The sequence below is a fragment of the Bombina bombina genome, chromosome 6 (genome assembly GCF_027579735.1).
Source record: "Bombina bombina isolate aBomBom1 chromosome 6, aBomBom1.pri, whole genome shotgun sequence".
NCBI lineage: Eukaryota > Metazoa > Chordata > Amphibia > Anura > Bombinatoridae > Bombina > Bombina bombina.
In genome coordinates, this window is record NC_069504.1 from 722,726,613 (window position 1) to 722,743,069 (window position 16,457).

Genomic DNA, 16,457 nt, shown 5'->3' on the forward strand with positions numbered 1-16,457 from the left:
TCGCCGGATGAAGATGGGTCCACGGTGGAGGTCTTCAGGATGGAGCCGGTCCTCATCGGATGAAGATAGAAGATGCCGCTTGGAAGATGATGGTTGCCGGTCCGGATCTACTCTTCTTCCCGGATAGGATGAAGACTTTGGAGCCTCTTCTGGACCTCTTCAGCCGCCGGAAGATGGATCCCCAGCCCCCGCTTGGGTTGGATGAAGATTTTGGAGCCAGGATGGATCGGTGAACCTGGTATGGTGAAGACAAGGTAGGATGATCTTCAGGGGCTTAGTGTTAGGTTTATTTAAGGGGGGTTTGGGTTAGATTAGGGGTATGTGGGTGGTGGGTTGTAATATTGGGGGGGGGGTACTGTATGGGTTTTTTTACAGGCAAAAGAGCTGAACTTCTTGGGGCATGCCCCGCAAAGGGCCCTGTTCAGGGCTGGTAAGGTAAAAGAGCTTTGAACTTTAGTAATTTAGAATAGGGTAGGGCATTTTTTATTTTGGGGGGCTTTGTTATTTTATTAGGGGGCTTAGAGTAGGTGGAATTAGTTTAAAATTGTTGTAAGATTTTCCTTATGTTTGTAAATATTTTTTTATTTTTTGTAACTTAGTTCTTTTTTATTTTTTGTACTTTAGTTAGTTTATTTCATTGTAGTTATTTGTAGATATTGTATTTAATTAATGTATTGATAGTGTAGTGTTAGGTTTAATTGTAGGTAATTGTAGATATTTTATTTAATTAATTTAATGATAGTGTAGTGTTAGGTTTAATTGTAACTTAGGTTAGGATTTATTTTACAGGTAATTTTGTTATTATTTTAACTAGGTAACTATTAAATAGTTATTAACTATTTAATAGCTATTGTACCTGGTTAAAATAATTACAAAGTTACCTGTAAAATAAATATTAATCCTAAAATAGCTATAATATAATTATAATTTATAGTGTAGCTATATTAGGATTTATTTTACAGGTAAGTATTTAGCTTTACATAGGAATAATTTATTTAATAAGAGATAATTAATTTCGTTAGATGTAAATTATATTTAACTTAGGGGGGTGTTAGTGTTAGGGTTAGACTTAGCTTTAGGGGTTAATACATTTATTAGAATAGCGGTGAGCTCCAGTCGGCAGATTAGGGGTTAATAATTGAAGTTAGGTGTCGGCGATGTTAGGGAGGGCAGATTAGGGGTTAATACTATTTATTATAGGGTTAGTGAGGCGGATTAGGGGTTAATAACTTTATTATAGTAGCGCTCAGGTCCGGTCGGCAGATTAGGGGTTAATAAGTGTAGGCAGGTGGAGGCGACGTTGTGGGGGTTAATAAATATAATATAGGGGTCGGCGATGTTAGGGCAGCAGATTAGGGGTACATAGGGATAATGTAAGTAGCGGCGGTTTACGGAGCGGCAGATTAGGGGTTAATAATAATATGCAGGGGTCAGCGATAGCAGGGGCAGCAGATTAGGGGTTAATAAGTGTAAGGTTAGGGGTGTTTAGACTCGGGGTACATGTTAGAGTGTTAGGTGCAGACGTAGGAAGTGTTTCCGCATAGCAAACAATGGGGCTGCGTTAGGAGCTGAACGCGGCTTTTTTGCAGGTGTTAGGTTTTTTTTCAGCTCAAACAGCCCCATTGTTTCCTATGGGGGAATCGTGCACGAGCACGTTTTTGAGGCTGGCCGCATCCGTAAGCAACTCTGGTATCAAGAGTTGAAGCTGCGTTAAATATGCTCTACGCTCCTTTTTTGGAGCCTAACGCAGCCTTTATGTGGATTCTCAATACCAGAGTTATTTTTATGGTGCGGCCAGAAAAAAGCCGGCGTTAGCTATGCGGGTCCTTACCGACAAAACTCTAAATCTAGCCGATTGAGATTCTCTAGAAATTGCAAATTTGATGTTGATATAATTCTATTATATATCCTAGAGAAAAAAGAGGATATTAGTAACAATATGTTTAATTATTAGAGTCATTGCCATAGTGTATATCAAATTAGCACAAAAAGAGCGCTCATAAGCCAATACAAAGACACACTTGTTTATGCAGAAACAACATTGGCCAAAGGTCAGTACTGACGGTTATGGGATTTGTGCATTGACTTACCTATTACTTTTACTAATGGCTCAATTTGCTTATTGTTACAATAACAATATACTTGGTGTGTTTGAATTTGAATGACACCTGAACTGGAGATCGCTCTCCAACCAAGATGACTGAAATCAATGGAAATAACTGACCAATGTGACTGTCTCACAATCCACCCGATTCCCTACCCACCGTGATGGACACACTATTGATCTGGTATTCTCTTATCTGTGCTCTCTCTCTGATGTTGCCTGTCGCCCATTTCTATCTCAGATCACCATCTGCTCACCTTTAATCTTAATATACAGGCTAAACCTACTTCTTCCCCTCGACCCTGCACCTGTAGAAATCAGCACACTGTGGACCCTCCCCAACTCTCCAACCTTATTTAAATACACCTCCCCCACACTTCCACGATATCCTGCCCTGACCTTCCTACAACCCACTATAACATTACTCTCTCCTCTGCACTTGACACTCTCACTCCTCCCCAACTTCGTCAGCTCCAGCCCTGGCACTCCCAGCAAACATGCCACCTACAAAAATGCTCCCACACTGCTAAACGTGCCCAGAGGAAATTCCGCTCTGAACCTGATTTCATGCACTATTACACCTCTGCCCATCACTTAGCTAAGCAAACCTACTTCTCTTCTCTTATATCCACTCACTCCTCAAACCCTAAAAGACTCGTCTCCATTTTTCACTCTCTCCTCTACCCACCTGCACCACCCCCTCATCTGCATTCAGTGCTTAAGACCTGGTAGACTACTTTTTCAATAAAACACTTACCATCCGAAGAAACATCCCAACACAAGCCTGCAATCTCCCAACCTTGCTCCCAGTCACCCCCTCTGCCTCTCTCTTCACCCTCTTCCCAACCACTGAGAGTGAAGTGGGTTCCCTATTGTCTTCCTCACACCTCACTACCTGCCCACTTGACCCTATTCCTTCACATCTAATACCTTCCCTGTCTCCCACCCTCACTCCAGCTATTACATATTCAACCTATACCTTTCTACCGGCTCATTCCCTGCCTCCTTTAAACATGCAAAGGTCACCCCATCCTCAAAAAACCCTACCTTGACCCTAACTCTCCTGAAAACTACTGCCCCATATCACTGCTCCCGCTAGCTTAAAAATTCAATGAAAAACTAGTTTTCGATCGCATATCCCACTTCCTGTCCTCCAACTCATTGCTCCACCCCCTGCAATCTGGCTTCCATCCCCAACACTCAACTGAGATTGCCCTCACCAAGGTTACTAACAATCTCCTTTCTGCTAAAAACAAAGGCTACTACTCTATATTCATCTTACTCAACCTCTCTGCTGCCTTTGACACTGTTGACCATCCCCTTCTCCGATGAACTCTCAGCTCTCTTGGGCTCAGTGACACTGCCCTCTCCTGGATTCACTATTATCTCTCTAACAGATCCTTCTCCATCTCTTTTGCTGGCGGCTCATCCTCTCTATTGTTTCTGTCTGTTGGAGTACCTTAAGGCTCTGTCCTGGGTCCTCTACTCTTCTCTATTTAAACTTCTTCACTAGATAAACTTATCAACAGCTATGGCTTCAACTATAACCTCTATGCTGATGATACCCAGATCTACCTATAGACCCCTGCACTCTCTCCTTCTGTCAATTCTCACATCAGCGACTGCTTATCTGTCATTTCCTTCTGGAGGGCCTCTCACCACTTAAAAATAAACATGTCCAAGACCAAACTACTTCTACCCCCCCCCTAACTCTATTCTAGTTTCTAATTTTTCTATCACTGTTGGCGGCACCACTATCTCCCCATCACCCCAAGTCCTCTGCCTTGTAGTCACACTTGACTCAAATCTGTCCTTCATTCCCCATATCCAATTGCTCTCTTCAACCTGCCGCAACCACCTACGCAATATCTCCAAAATGTGTCTGTTTCTGAGCGCTGAAACTGCTAAACAGCAATTCCACTCCCTGGTAATTTCCCGACTTGACTACTGTAATAACCTACTAACTGGCCTCCCTTTCTCCCGCCTCTCTCCCCTTCAATCTATCCTAATGCATCTGCCAGGCTAATCCACCTCTCACAACACTCTTTTTCTTCTGTACCTCTCTGTGAGTCCCTTTACTGGCTCCCCATTCACAGCAGAGTTAAATTCAAAATTCTCACCCTGACCTAGAAAGGCCTCACCAATCCTGCCCCACCCTACCCTATACTCTAGCCCACCCCCTAAGATCCAACAATGACCTGCTCCTTGTGTCCTCTCATGCTAGACTACAGGAATTCTCTTATGTGGCACCAACCCTCTGGAATGCACTTCCTTGAGCTGTTAGACTTTCCCCTAACCTCTCCTCCTTTAAACATTCCCTAAAGACCTTTTTGTTCAGGGAAGCTTATCACCCGACTCATTAACAAATGAACTTCAATTACCTAACAGTTGCCCTCATCTATCTCCTCACTAATATCATTCTTACCTTTGCAGTCCCCACCTCCTGTTTCCCATCCTCCTACCCATCTAGACTGCAAGTTCCCATGGGAACAGGGTCCTCAATTCCCCCTGTATTTGTCTGTAAAATTTTGTCTTTTATTGTATTGTTTCTCCATTGTACTTTTATCTTTGTACCCATGGGAAGCACTGCAGAATCTGTTGGCGCTTTATAAATAAAGAAGAATAATAATAAAATATATTTTTCAAACTTTCTTTTGTTGATGCAAATGAAGCATAATAAAATCTGGAACCAAGATACAAAAAATCAGTTTGTCATCTTAAAGGTGTAAAACAGTCTGTTTTGTTGTAATAAAAAACACTAAGCAGTGTGTTATACTTAATAGAAATGATTGCAATATGTGCTATTCATCACTATATAATGATTTTACCTATCATTACTTTTTTAATTTAATTTGTGTAGTGTCCATTACTTCTTGTCACAGTCTTACAAGAAGGCTGAGGCCTCTGCAGGAAGGAAAATTAGCAGTTTTTCCTTTGAGGTGTTTCTAGGATACACCTACTTGCTAGCTGCAATTAGTTTATTGCCCATGTTCAATATTGGACTTTTGCTGCAAAAATCATGTGACCATGTATCCATGTAACCTAAGTTCTGTAATAGTAGCTCTCTTATCTAGCTGTGTGTGAGAATTTTGCACGAAAGTAAGTTGTTTGCTGTATTTTTTTTAGCATAATCTGATTCTTTTGATTTAACATATTTCTTTTTTACTAAAGAAGCACTGCTTAAAATCCCTTTAACTATACTTCACATTTTATTTTTTTCTTGTAAACTCTTCCTGCGTAATATTCATCTTTTGCCAAAAAGGAATCTAAATTTTAAAAATGTTTCAAATGACCTAATACAGTTATTTGAGTTGAAGGTTTTTCAGAACTTAGTGTACAGAATGATTTTTGGCCTTTGTAGGGAGAGTGGGTCAAGCATAATTTTTACACTAAAGAAAGATGTGTTTAAATTCCCTTTAATTGGAACATTGGGACATCTATATATGTATATATATATATATACTATTATTTCTATTACTAATATCCTGGAGTAATTGTATACCATCGAAATTGGGGCCTTCTGAGCAGAACGCAAGCGGAAGACACTGAGATTTCTGTCAACCACGTAGTAACCTACTGGGCTATTGGCAAGTACAGTTGCAGACGCAGTTCCTACTTCCATGCAATATACCTATCGAGCACCGCAACAGTTACTCTTGGATGAAGCTAACATCTTCAGGCAGTGATAGAAGAGGCTTATAAGCCACTGTGGATCGTAGGTAGTCCCTAAGGGGACAGAGACTCACCTCGGGAGCCATTAGCGAACTACTGCTCTAGGTTGGAGCACAACGTTACTGTCAAGAACTGGGGGTGAGTGCAGTTTGTTTCATCCACATACCTAAGCTCCATAACCCTAACGGATTCCTCCCTAACTAACAACATACAAGTGCCAGCCGTATACCATAGGAACTACAGCACTTATCCCAGGGGCTTGACCCTGGTGATGGGGAGAGGAAAAAGATAAGAAAAGGAAACCACAAGGCAGATATGATAAGTCTCCTTTTAAACATATCTCTACAATAATAATTACATCTTCTCTAATATTAGCAGAAACTTGCACTCAATAGTTCATTAAGGAAATGTCTGCATCCATAATGGCAGGTTAAATACCTACAAAGGGGAGAGGGCAGTAAGCCAGCACAAACACTATCCAGACCAGAGTACTCTTTTCTACCAATAATAACAAGCAAACTAGAGCACTTGATAAGTTCTTATATTGTGAGACTATACCATCCACAAACGCTATGTCACAATCAAACAAGAAAAAATCTAAATCATCCCACTTGTATAAGCACACAGTGGTAGATAATTTCACCCCATTTGCCTCCATATCACACTCATCCACAAAAGAGGACACATCATCTCCATCTAGTCCTGAATCTACACCTCTTTCGAGGCAGTTAAAGACTTTCAAACAATGGATCAGGCTCAGGTGTTGCCTACTTTTATACTGGATTCCCTTAAATCTCTCTTGGACGTACATCACACGTCCTTTTCTGAACAGCTGTTATCCTCCATAGCGGATCTAAAAAAAGGATATAGCAACTACTAACAAAAGAACTGATACTTTTGAAAGGAGGCAGGAGGACATGGGAATAGATTAGTCTAATATTCCAAGCTATACACAGAATCTTTCTCTACAACTCTCAGACTTGGAGGACAAGATGGCAGACCTTGAAAATAGGTCCCGCCGCAAAAATGTAAGAATCAGAGGGATATCTGAAGAAATATCCAATACAGCTCTACTCCCATACCTGACAGAACTTTTCCACATACTGGCTCGATACAGAAGATCTTATTGATAGAGCCCACAGATCAGCCAGGCCTAAGAATTTAACCTCAGATCAACCTAGGGACGTCATCGTGAGGTTAAATTGTAATACTTACAAGGAACGGCTGCAAAAAAACACACTCCGCAATTCTGTTCTCCCTGAAAAGTTTGGACAACTAAAGATATTTATAGATCTGACCCCATGCACACTTCAACAATGTAAGTCTTTTGGTGACATCATAAAAACATTCACCTAGATTTAGAGTTTTGTCAGTAAAGACCCGCGTAGCTAACGCTGCTTTTTTTCCTACCGCTGCTTCCAAACAATGCTGGTATTGAGAGCTGTCTGAGGGGCTGCGTTAGGCTCCAAAAAGGGTGCGTTGAGACGAATTTACCGCCACTTCAACCCTCAATACCAGCGTTGCTTACGGTAGCGGTAAGCTGGCAAAACGTGCTCATGCACGATACCCCCATAGGAAACAATGGGGCAGTTTGGCCTGAAAAAAAACCTAACACCTGCAAAAAAGCAGCGTTAAGCTCCCAATGCAGCCCCATTGTTTCCTATGGGGAAACACTTTCTAAGTCTGCACCTAACACCCTAACATGAACCCCGAGTCTAAACACCCCTAACCTTACACTTATTAACCCCTAATCTGCCGCCCCCGCTATCGCTGACACCTGCATTACACAATTAACCCCTAATCTGCCGCTCCGGACACCGCCGCCACCTACATTATCCCTATGAACCCCTAATCTGCTGCCCCTAACACCGCCGACCCCTATATTATCTTTATTAACCCCTAATCTGCCCCCCCAACATCGCCGCTACCTTACCTACACTTATTAACCCCTAATCTGCCGACCGGACCTCGCCGCTACTATAATAAATGTATTAACCCCTAAAGCTAAGTCTAACCCTAACCCTAACACCCCCCTAAATTAAATATAATTTTAATCTAACAAAATAAATTAACTCTTATTAACTAAAGTCTTCCTATTTAAAACTAAATACTTACCTGTAAAATAAACCCTAATATAGCTACAATATAACGAATAATTATATTGTAGCTATTTTAGGATTTATATTTATTTTACAGGCAAGTTTGTATTTATTTTAACTAGGTACAATAGCTATTAAATAGTTATTAACTATTTAATAGCTACCTAGTTAAAATAATTACAAAATGCAATGCAATCAGCCAATACGATTTAGCTTGCATTTTATTGGCTGATTGGAACAGCCAATAGAATGCCAGCTCAATCCTATTGGCTGATTGGATCAGCCAATAGGATTGAACTTCACCAATCGGAATTGAAAGGACGCCATCTTGGATGACGTCACTTAAAGGTACCGTCATTTAGTAAGAAGACTCCGGATGAAGAGGATGCTCCGCGTCGGATGTCTCAAAGATGGACCCGCTCCGCGCCGGATGGATGAAGATAGAAGATGCCGTCTGGATGAAGACTTCTGCCTGTCTGGAGAACCACTTCTGCCCGGTTGGATGAAGACTTCTGCCTGTCTGGAGGACCACTTCTGCCCGGTTGGGTAAAGAAATCTCATGGTAGGGTGATCTTCAAGGGGTTAGTGTTAGGATTTTTTAAAGGGGGATTGGGTGGGTTTTAGAGTAGGGTTGGTTGTGTGGGTGGTGGGTTTTAATGTTGGGGGGGTATTTGTACTTTTTTCTTTACAGGTAAAAGAGCTGATTACTTTGGGGCAGTGCTCCGCAAAAGGCCCATTTAAGGGCTATTTGTAATTTATTGTAGGGTAGGGCTTTTTTTATTTTGTTAGGGGGATTAGAGTAGGTGTAATTAGTTAAAAAATCTTGTAATTATTTTATTATTTTCTGTAATTTAGTGGGGGGTTTTCATACTTTAGATAATTTTATTTAATTGTAATTAATTGTATTTAATTTAGTTAATTTATTTAATTATAGTGTAGTGTTAGGTGTTAGTGTAACTTAGGTTAGGTTTTATTTTACAGGTAAATTTGTCTTTATTTTAACTAGGTAGTTATTAAATACTAACAATCCAGAAGCAGGAGCGCTACAGCTGAAGGTGGATAGAGCAATTAGAGAATACAACTAAGTGACTGGTGCATACATTGATACAAATAATTAATACAAGTGACCAATGCGTAAATTGACACAAAAGAGTTGCTGATACATGATACTATGTATCAGGAGTGAGGAGTATATAACTCCAAACAAGTGTATATTATGTGATGCAATAATAAAGTGATTCCAGTAAAACAATTAAAATAAAAAATGCCAGGATGAAATAAATCAATAACTAAAAATGCAAGTAAATAATAATAATGGCTTTGCCACAATTTAATGAACACATATAAAAACAGTAAAACACATGAGTGTAGAAAGCTAGCACTGATTAATATGAACGGATGTCTCAGTTAACTATATGGGGAGAGGTTGCCACCACATAAAAAGTATTAGATATTAAAGGGACAGTCTAGGCCAAAATAAACTTTCATGATTCAGATAGGGCATGTCATTTTAAACAATTTTCTAATTTACTTTTATCACCAATTTTGCGTTGTTCTCTTGGTATTCTTAGTTCAAAGCTTAACCTAGGAGGTTCATATGCTAATTTCTTAGACCTTGAAGGCCGTCTCTTTTCAGAATGCATTTAACAGTTTTTCACCACTAGAGGGTGTTAGTTTACATATTTCATATAGATAACACTGTGCCCGTGCACGTGAAGTTATCTGGGAGCAGGCACTGATTGGCTAAACTGCAAGTCTGTCAAAAGAACCGAAATAAGGGGGCAGTTTGCAGAGGCTTAGATACAAGATAATCACAAAGGTTAAAATTATATTAATATAACTGCGTTGGTTATGCAAAACTGGGGAATGGGTAATAAAGGGATGATCTATCTTTTAAAACAATAAAAATTCTGGTGTAGACTGTCCCTTTAAAGCTGCAGGTAAGAGAGCCAGTACATAAGTCTCAGTCTATAAACAATGTCTCATTGGTAAAAGAAGTTGGTAGAATCCGAATAAATGAAGAGTGTTTGCAAGAAAACGACAGGCTTACCCCCAGGCTGTACACACTCTGTTATCTCTGCGAGTGAAATTACAGCTGTAGCAGGATGATGTCACTTTTAAGGGCTCTGTCCTGGCTGAATGGTCTGATTGGTCCTTTTTCGGAACAGATTGGAAACTGCAACTGCCGTTACTCTTAGGAGGTAGTGGGGGGTAGTTATCAACGTGTCAACTTTCCTGCCTTCGCTGGCCCAATACGCCCGCCTAAGCTCACCTCACATCACATCGGACCTAAAAAATTCACCTCACCTCACATCGGACCTAAAAAATTTCGCCTAAGTTATGAAATAAAGCTGTCAAAAAGCCGCGGGGCGATGAGCAGCGGACTGTGAGAGTTATCACTCATCCGATCTCGCTGCTCTTCGGCTTTTTCCCAGCTTTATTGCTAGCCTGTCACTAAGCACTCACACTAAACTGCACTGTTCTACCCCCTATACCGGAGCCCCCCGTACTAAATAAATTTATTAACCCCTAAACCACCACTCCTAGACCCCGCCGCAACTCTTATACGTGTATTAACCCCTAAACCGCCGCTCCTAGACCCTGCCGCAACTCTGATAAATGTATTAACCCCTAAACCGCCGCTCCTAGACCCTGCCGCAACTCTGATAAATGTATTAACCCCTAAACCGCCGCTCCCGGACACCACTGCCACCTACATTATACCTATTAACCCCTATCCTGCCCCCCACTACACCGCCGCCACTGTAATAAATTTATTAACCCCTAAACCTAAGTCTAACACTAACCCTAACACCCCCCTAACTTAAATATTAATTAAATAAATCTAAATAATATTTCTATTATGAACTAAATTAATCCTATTTAAAACTAAATACTTACCTTTAAAATAAACCCTAATATAGCTACAATATAAATAATAATTATATTGTAGCTATCTTAGGATTTATTTTTATTTTACAGGCAAATTTCAATTTATTTTAACTAGGTACAATAGCTATTAAATAGTTATTAACTATTTAATAGCTACCTAGCTAAAATAAAGAGAAATTTACCTGTAAAATAAAAACTAACCTAAGTTACAATTACACCTAACACTACACTATACTTTAATAAATTATTCCTATTTAAAACTAAATACTTACCTTTAAAATAAACCCTAATATAGCTACAATATAAATAATAATTATATTGTAGCTATCTTAGGATTTATTTTTATTTTACAGGTAACTTTGTATTTATTTTAGCTAGTTAGAATAGTTATTAAATAGTTATTAACTATTTAATAACTACCTAGCTAAAATAAATACAAAATTACCTGTAAAATAAATCCTAACCTAAGTTATAATTAAACCTAACACTACACTATCATTAAATAAATTAAATAAATTACCTACAAATAACTACAATTAAATACAATTACATAAACTAACTAAAGTACAAAAAATAAAAAAGCTAAGTTACAAAAAATAAAAAAAATAGGTTACAAACATTTTAAAAATATTACAACAATTTTAAGCTACTTACACTTAATCTAAGCCCCCTAATAAAATAACAACCCCCCCAAAATAAAAAAATGCCCTACCCTATTCTAAATTAAAAAAGTTCAAAGCTCTTTTACCTTACCAGCCCTTAAAAGGGCCATTTGTGGGGCATGCCCCAAAGAATTCAGCTCTTTTGCCTGTAAAAGAAAAATACAACCCCCCCCAACATTAAAACCCACCACCCACATACCCCTAATCTAACCCAAACCCCCCTTAAAATAACCTAACACTAATCCCCTGAAGATCATCCTACCTTTAGTCGTCTTCACTCAGCCGAGCCACCGATGGAACTGAAGAGGAGACCCGGACCGGCAGAAGTGATCCTCCAAGCGGCGCTGAAGAAATCTTCCATCCGATGAAGTGATCCTCCAAGCGGCGCTGAAAAAGTCTTCCATCCGGGCGATGTGATCTTCCAAGAGGCGCTGAAGAAGTCTTCTATCCGGGCGATGTCATCTTCCAAGCCGGGTCTTGAATCTTCATCCCGCCGACGCGGAACATCCTTCTTTACCGACGGACTACCGACGAATGAAGGCTCCTTTAAGGGACGTCATCCAAGATGGCGTCCCTTCAATTCCGATTGGCTGATAGGATTCTATCAGCCAATCGGAATTAAGGTAGGAAAAATCTGATTGGCTGATTGAATCAGACAATCAGATTCAAGTTCAATCCGATTGGCTGATCCAATCAGCCAATCAGATTGAGCTCACATTCTATTGGCTGTTTTGATCTGTTTTGGCTGTTTTAATCTTAGGGTTTATTTTACAGGTAAGTATTTAGTTTTAAATAGGAATAATTTATTAAAGTATAGTGTAGTGTTAGGTGTAATTGTAACTTAGGTTAGTTTTTATTTTACAGGTAAATTTCTCTTTATTTTAGCTAGGTAAGCTATTAAATAGTTAATAACTATTTAATAGCTATTGTACCTAGTTAAAATAAATTGAAAGATGCCTGTAAAATAAAAATAAATCCTAAGATAGCTACAATATAATTATTATTTATATTGTATCTATCTTAGGGTTTATTTTACAGGTAAGTATTTAGTTTTAAATAGGATTAATTTAGTTCATAATAGAAATATTATTTAGATTTATTTAATTAATATTTAAGTTAGGGGGGTGTTAGGGTTAGTGTTAGACTTAGGTTTAGGGGTTAATAATTTTATTACAATGGCGGCGGTGTAGTGGGGGGCAGGATAGGGGTTAATATATGTATTATAGGTGGCGACGGTGTAGGGGGGGCAGATTAGGGGTTAATAAATTTAATATAGGTTGCGGTGGGCTTCGGGAGCGGTGGTTTAGGGGTTAATATGTAATAACTTTATTTAGTTGCGGCGGTGTAGGGGGGGACAGATTAGTGGTGTTTAGACTCGGGGTACATGTTAGGTTGTTAGGTGTAGACAGTTCCCATAGGAATCAATGGGATGTCTGGCAGCAGCGAACTTGTACTTTCGCTATGGTCAGACTCCCATTGATTCCTATGGGATCCGCCGCCTCCAGGGTGGCGGTTTGAAAACCAGGTACGCTGGGCCCGAAAAGTGCTGAGCGTACCTGCTAGTTTTTTGATAACTAGCAAAAGTAGTGAGATTGTGCCGCACTTGTGTGCGGAACATCTGGAGTGACGTAAGAATTGATCTGTGTCGGAGTCCGGCGGATCGAAGTTTACGTCACAAAATACTACTTTTGCCGGTCTCTAGCAGAAGGATCTCACATATATCATATACAGGGAGTGCAGAATTATTAGGCAAATGAGTATTTTGACCACATCATCCTCTTTATGCATGTTGTCTTACTCCAAGCTGTATAGGCTCGAAAGCCTACTACCAATTAAGCATATTAGGTGATGTGCATCTCTGTAATGAGAAGGGGTGTGGTCTAATGACATCAACACCCTATATCAGGTGTGCATAATTATTAGGCAACTTCCTTTCCTTTGGCAAAATGGGTCAAAAGAAGGACTTGACAGGCTCAGAAAAGTCACAAATAGTGAGATATCTTGAAGAGGGATGCAGCACTCTTAAAATTGCAAAGCTTCTGAAGCGTGATCATCGAACAATCAAGCGTTTCATTCAAAATAGTCAACAGGGTTGCAAGAAGCGTGTGGAAAAACCAAAACGCAAAATAACTGCCCATGAACTGAGAAAAGTCAAGCGTGCAGCTGCCAAGATGACACTTGCCACCAGTTTGGCCATATTTCAGAGCTGCAACATCACTGGAGTGCCCAAAAGCACAAGGTGTGCAATACTCAGAGACATGGCCAAGGTAAGAAAGGCTGAAAGACGACCACCACTGAACAAGACACACAAGCTGAAACGTCAAGACTGGGCCAAGAAATATCTCAAGACTGATTTTTCTAAGGTTTTATGGACTGATGAAATGAGAGTGAGTCTTGATGGGCCAGATGGATGGGCCCGTGGCTGGATTGGTAAAGGGCAGAGAGCTCCAGTCTGACTCAGATGCCAGCAAGGTGGAGGTGGAGTACTGGTTTGGGCTGGTATCATCAAAGATGAGCTTGTGGGGCCTTTTCGGGTTGAGGATGGAGTCAAGCTCAACTCCCAGTCCTACTGCCAGTTTCTGGAAGACACCTTCTTCAAGCAGTGGTACAGGAAGAAGTCTGCATCCTTCAAGAAAAACATGATTTTCATGCAGGACAATGCTCCATCACACGCGTCCAAGTACTCCACAGCGTGGCTGGCAAGAAAGGGTATAAAAGAAGAAAATCTAATGACATGGCCTCCTTGTTCACCTGATCTGAACCCCATTGAGAACCTGTGGTCCATCATCAAATGTGAGATTTACAAGGAGGGAAAACAGTACACCTCTCTGAACAGTGTCTGGGAGGCTGTGGTTGCTGCTGCACGCAATGTTGATGGTGAACAGATCAAAACACTGACAGAATCCATGGATGGCAGGCTTTTGAGTGTCCTTGCAAAGAAAGGTGGCTATATTGGTCACTGATTTGTTTTTGTTTTGTTTTTGAATGTCAGAAATGTATATTTGTGAATGTTGAGATGTTATATTGGTTTCACTGGTAAAAATAAATAATTGAAATGGGTATATATTTGTTTTTTGTTAAGTTGCCTAATAATTATGAACAGTAATAGCCACCTGCACACACAGATATCCCCCTAAAATAGCTAAAACTAAAAACAAACTAAAAACTACTTCCAAAAATATTCAGCTTTGATATTAATGAGTTTTTTGGGTTCATTGAGAACATGGTTGTTGTTCAATAATAAAATTAATCCTCAAAAATACAACTTGCCTAATAATTCTGCACTCCCTGTAGTATTCCATTAACTGACAGACATATAATCAGACAATATTTATCCAATAGACAGTATTAATCCAATAAAAATGGGGAAATGTCCAACTCAGAATTTAAGCCAGCAGGGAATAGCGTATCATATCTATAAATAAATTCAGCCTCTTTCAATTTTAAGAATTTTTCTATATTTCCACCTCTCCAATTCTGCTTGACTTGTAATATCCCCCAATATTTTAAGTCTTTAGTTCTGCCACTATGTACCTGTTTAAAGTGCTTGTAGAGGTTAGTGTCCTCAGATCCCTTCTCTATACATAGGAGATGCTCCCTTATTCTATCCCTGATCATTCTTTTAGTTTCTCCAAAATACATTAAATTGTACGTGCATGTAAGAACATAAATGACCCCCTTAGTAGCGCATCTGATGCAATCTTTGATAATTATTTCTCCTCCTGATTTATGAATAGTTACTATGCTTCTTTTATCACTGTGTTTACAGGCCTTGCAGGAGTAGCAAGGGAAAAAAACTGATATCCTCTCTCCACATAGATTCTTTTGCGTGGAACACTGTTTTTTATTTACATCACGAGCACTCGGTGCCAGGATTGATTTGAAGTTTTTTGTTTTTCTGAAAATCTAAAAAAATATGGGATCTGCTTTTAGTATAGCCTAATGCTTATTTAAAATCCTTCTCATTATGCCATGGTCTACACTATATTCCATGATAAAGGGTACATCAATTGCTTCTGGGTTTTTCTTTAAAAAACACAGTATTCCACGCAAAAGAATCTATGTGGAGAGAGGATATCGTGCGTGCTGTCAGGCACTAAAGTGCAGATACTCTGTGGTGTGGCTAACGGCAGTTGCAGTTTCCAATCTGTTCCGAAAAAGGACCAATCAGACCGTTCAGCCAGGACAGCGCCCTTAAAAGTGATGTCATCCCGCTACGGCTGTAATTTAACTCGCAGAGACAACAGAGTGTGTACAGCCTGGGGGTAAGACTGTCGTTTACTCGCAAACACTCTTCATTTATTCGGATTCTACCAACTTCTTTTACCAATGAGACATTGTTTATAGACTGAGACTTATGTACTGGCTCTCTTTCCTGCAGCTTTAATATCTTATACTTTTTATGTGGTGGCAACCTCTCCCCATATAGTTAACTTAGACGTCCATTCATATTAATCAGTGCTAGCTTTCTACACTCATGTGTTTTACTGTTTTTATATGTGTACATTAAATTGTGGCAAAGCCATTATTATTATTTACTTGCATTTTTAAGTTATTGATTTATTTCATCCTGGCATTTTTTATTTTAATTGTTTTACTGGAATCACTTTATTATTGCATCACATAATATACACTTGTTTGGAGTTATATACTCCTCACTCCTGATACATAGTATCATGTATCAGCAATTCTTTTGTGTCAATTTACGCATTGGTCACTTGTATTAATTATTTGTATCAATGTATGCACCAGTCACTTAGTTGTATTCTCTAATTGCTCTATCCACCTTCAGCTGTAGCGCTCCTGCTTCTGGATTTTAAGTATTTATTGTTATTGTTGACCTATGATAGGGACTCCTAGGTTTGTTTCAGGAGTTTGGTGGTTTCACCCTGCGCTCATTTTATATCCATTTTCTAGTTATTAAATAGTTAATAACTAGTTAATAACTATTCTACCTAGTTAAAATAAATACAAACTTGCCTGTAAAATAAAAATAAAACCTAAGATAGCTACAATGTAACTATTAGT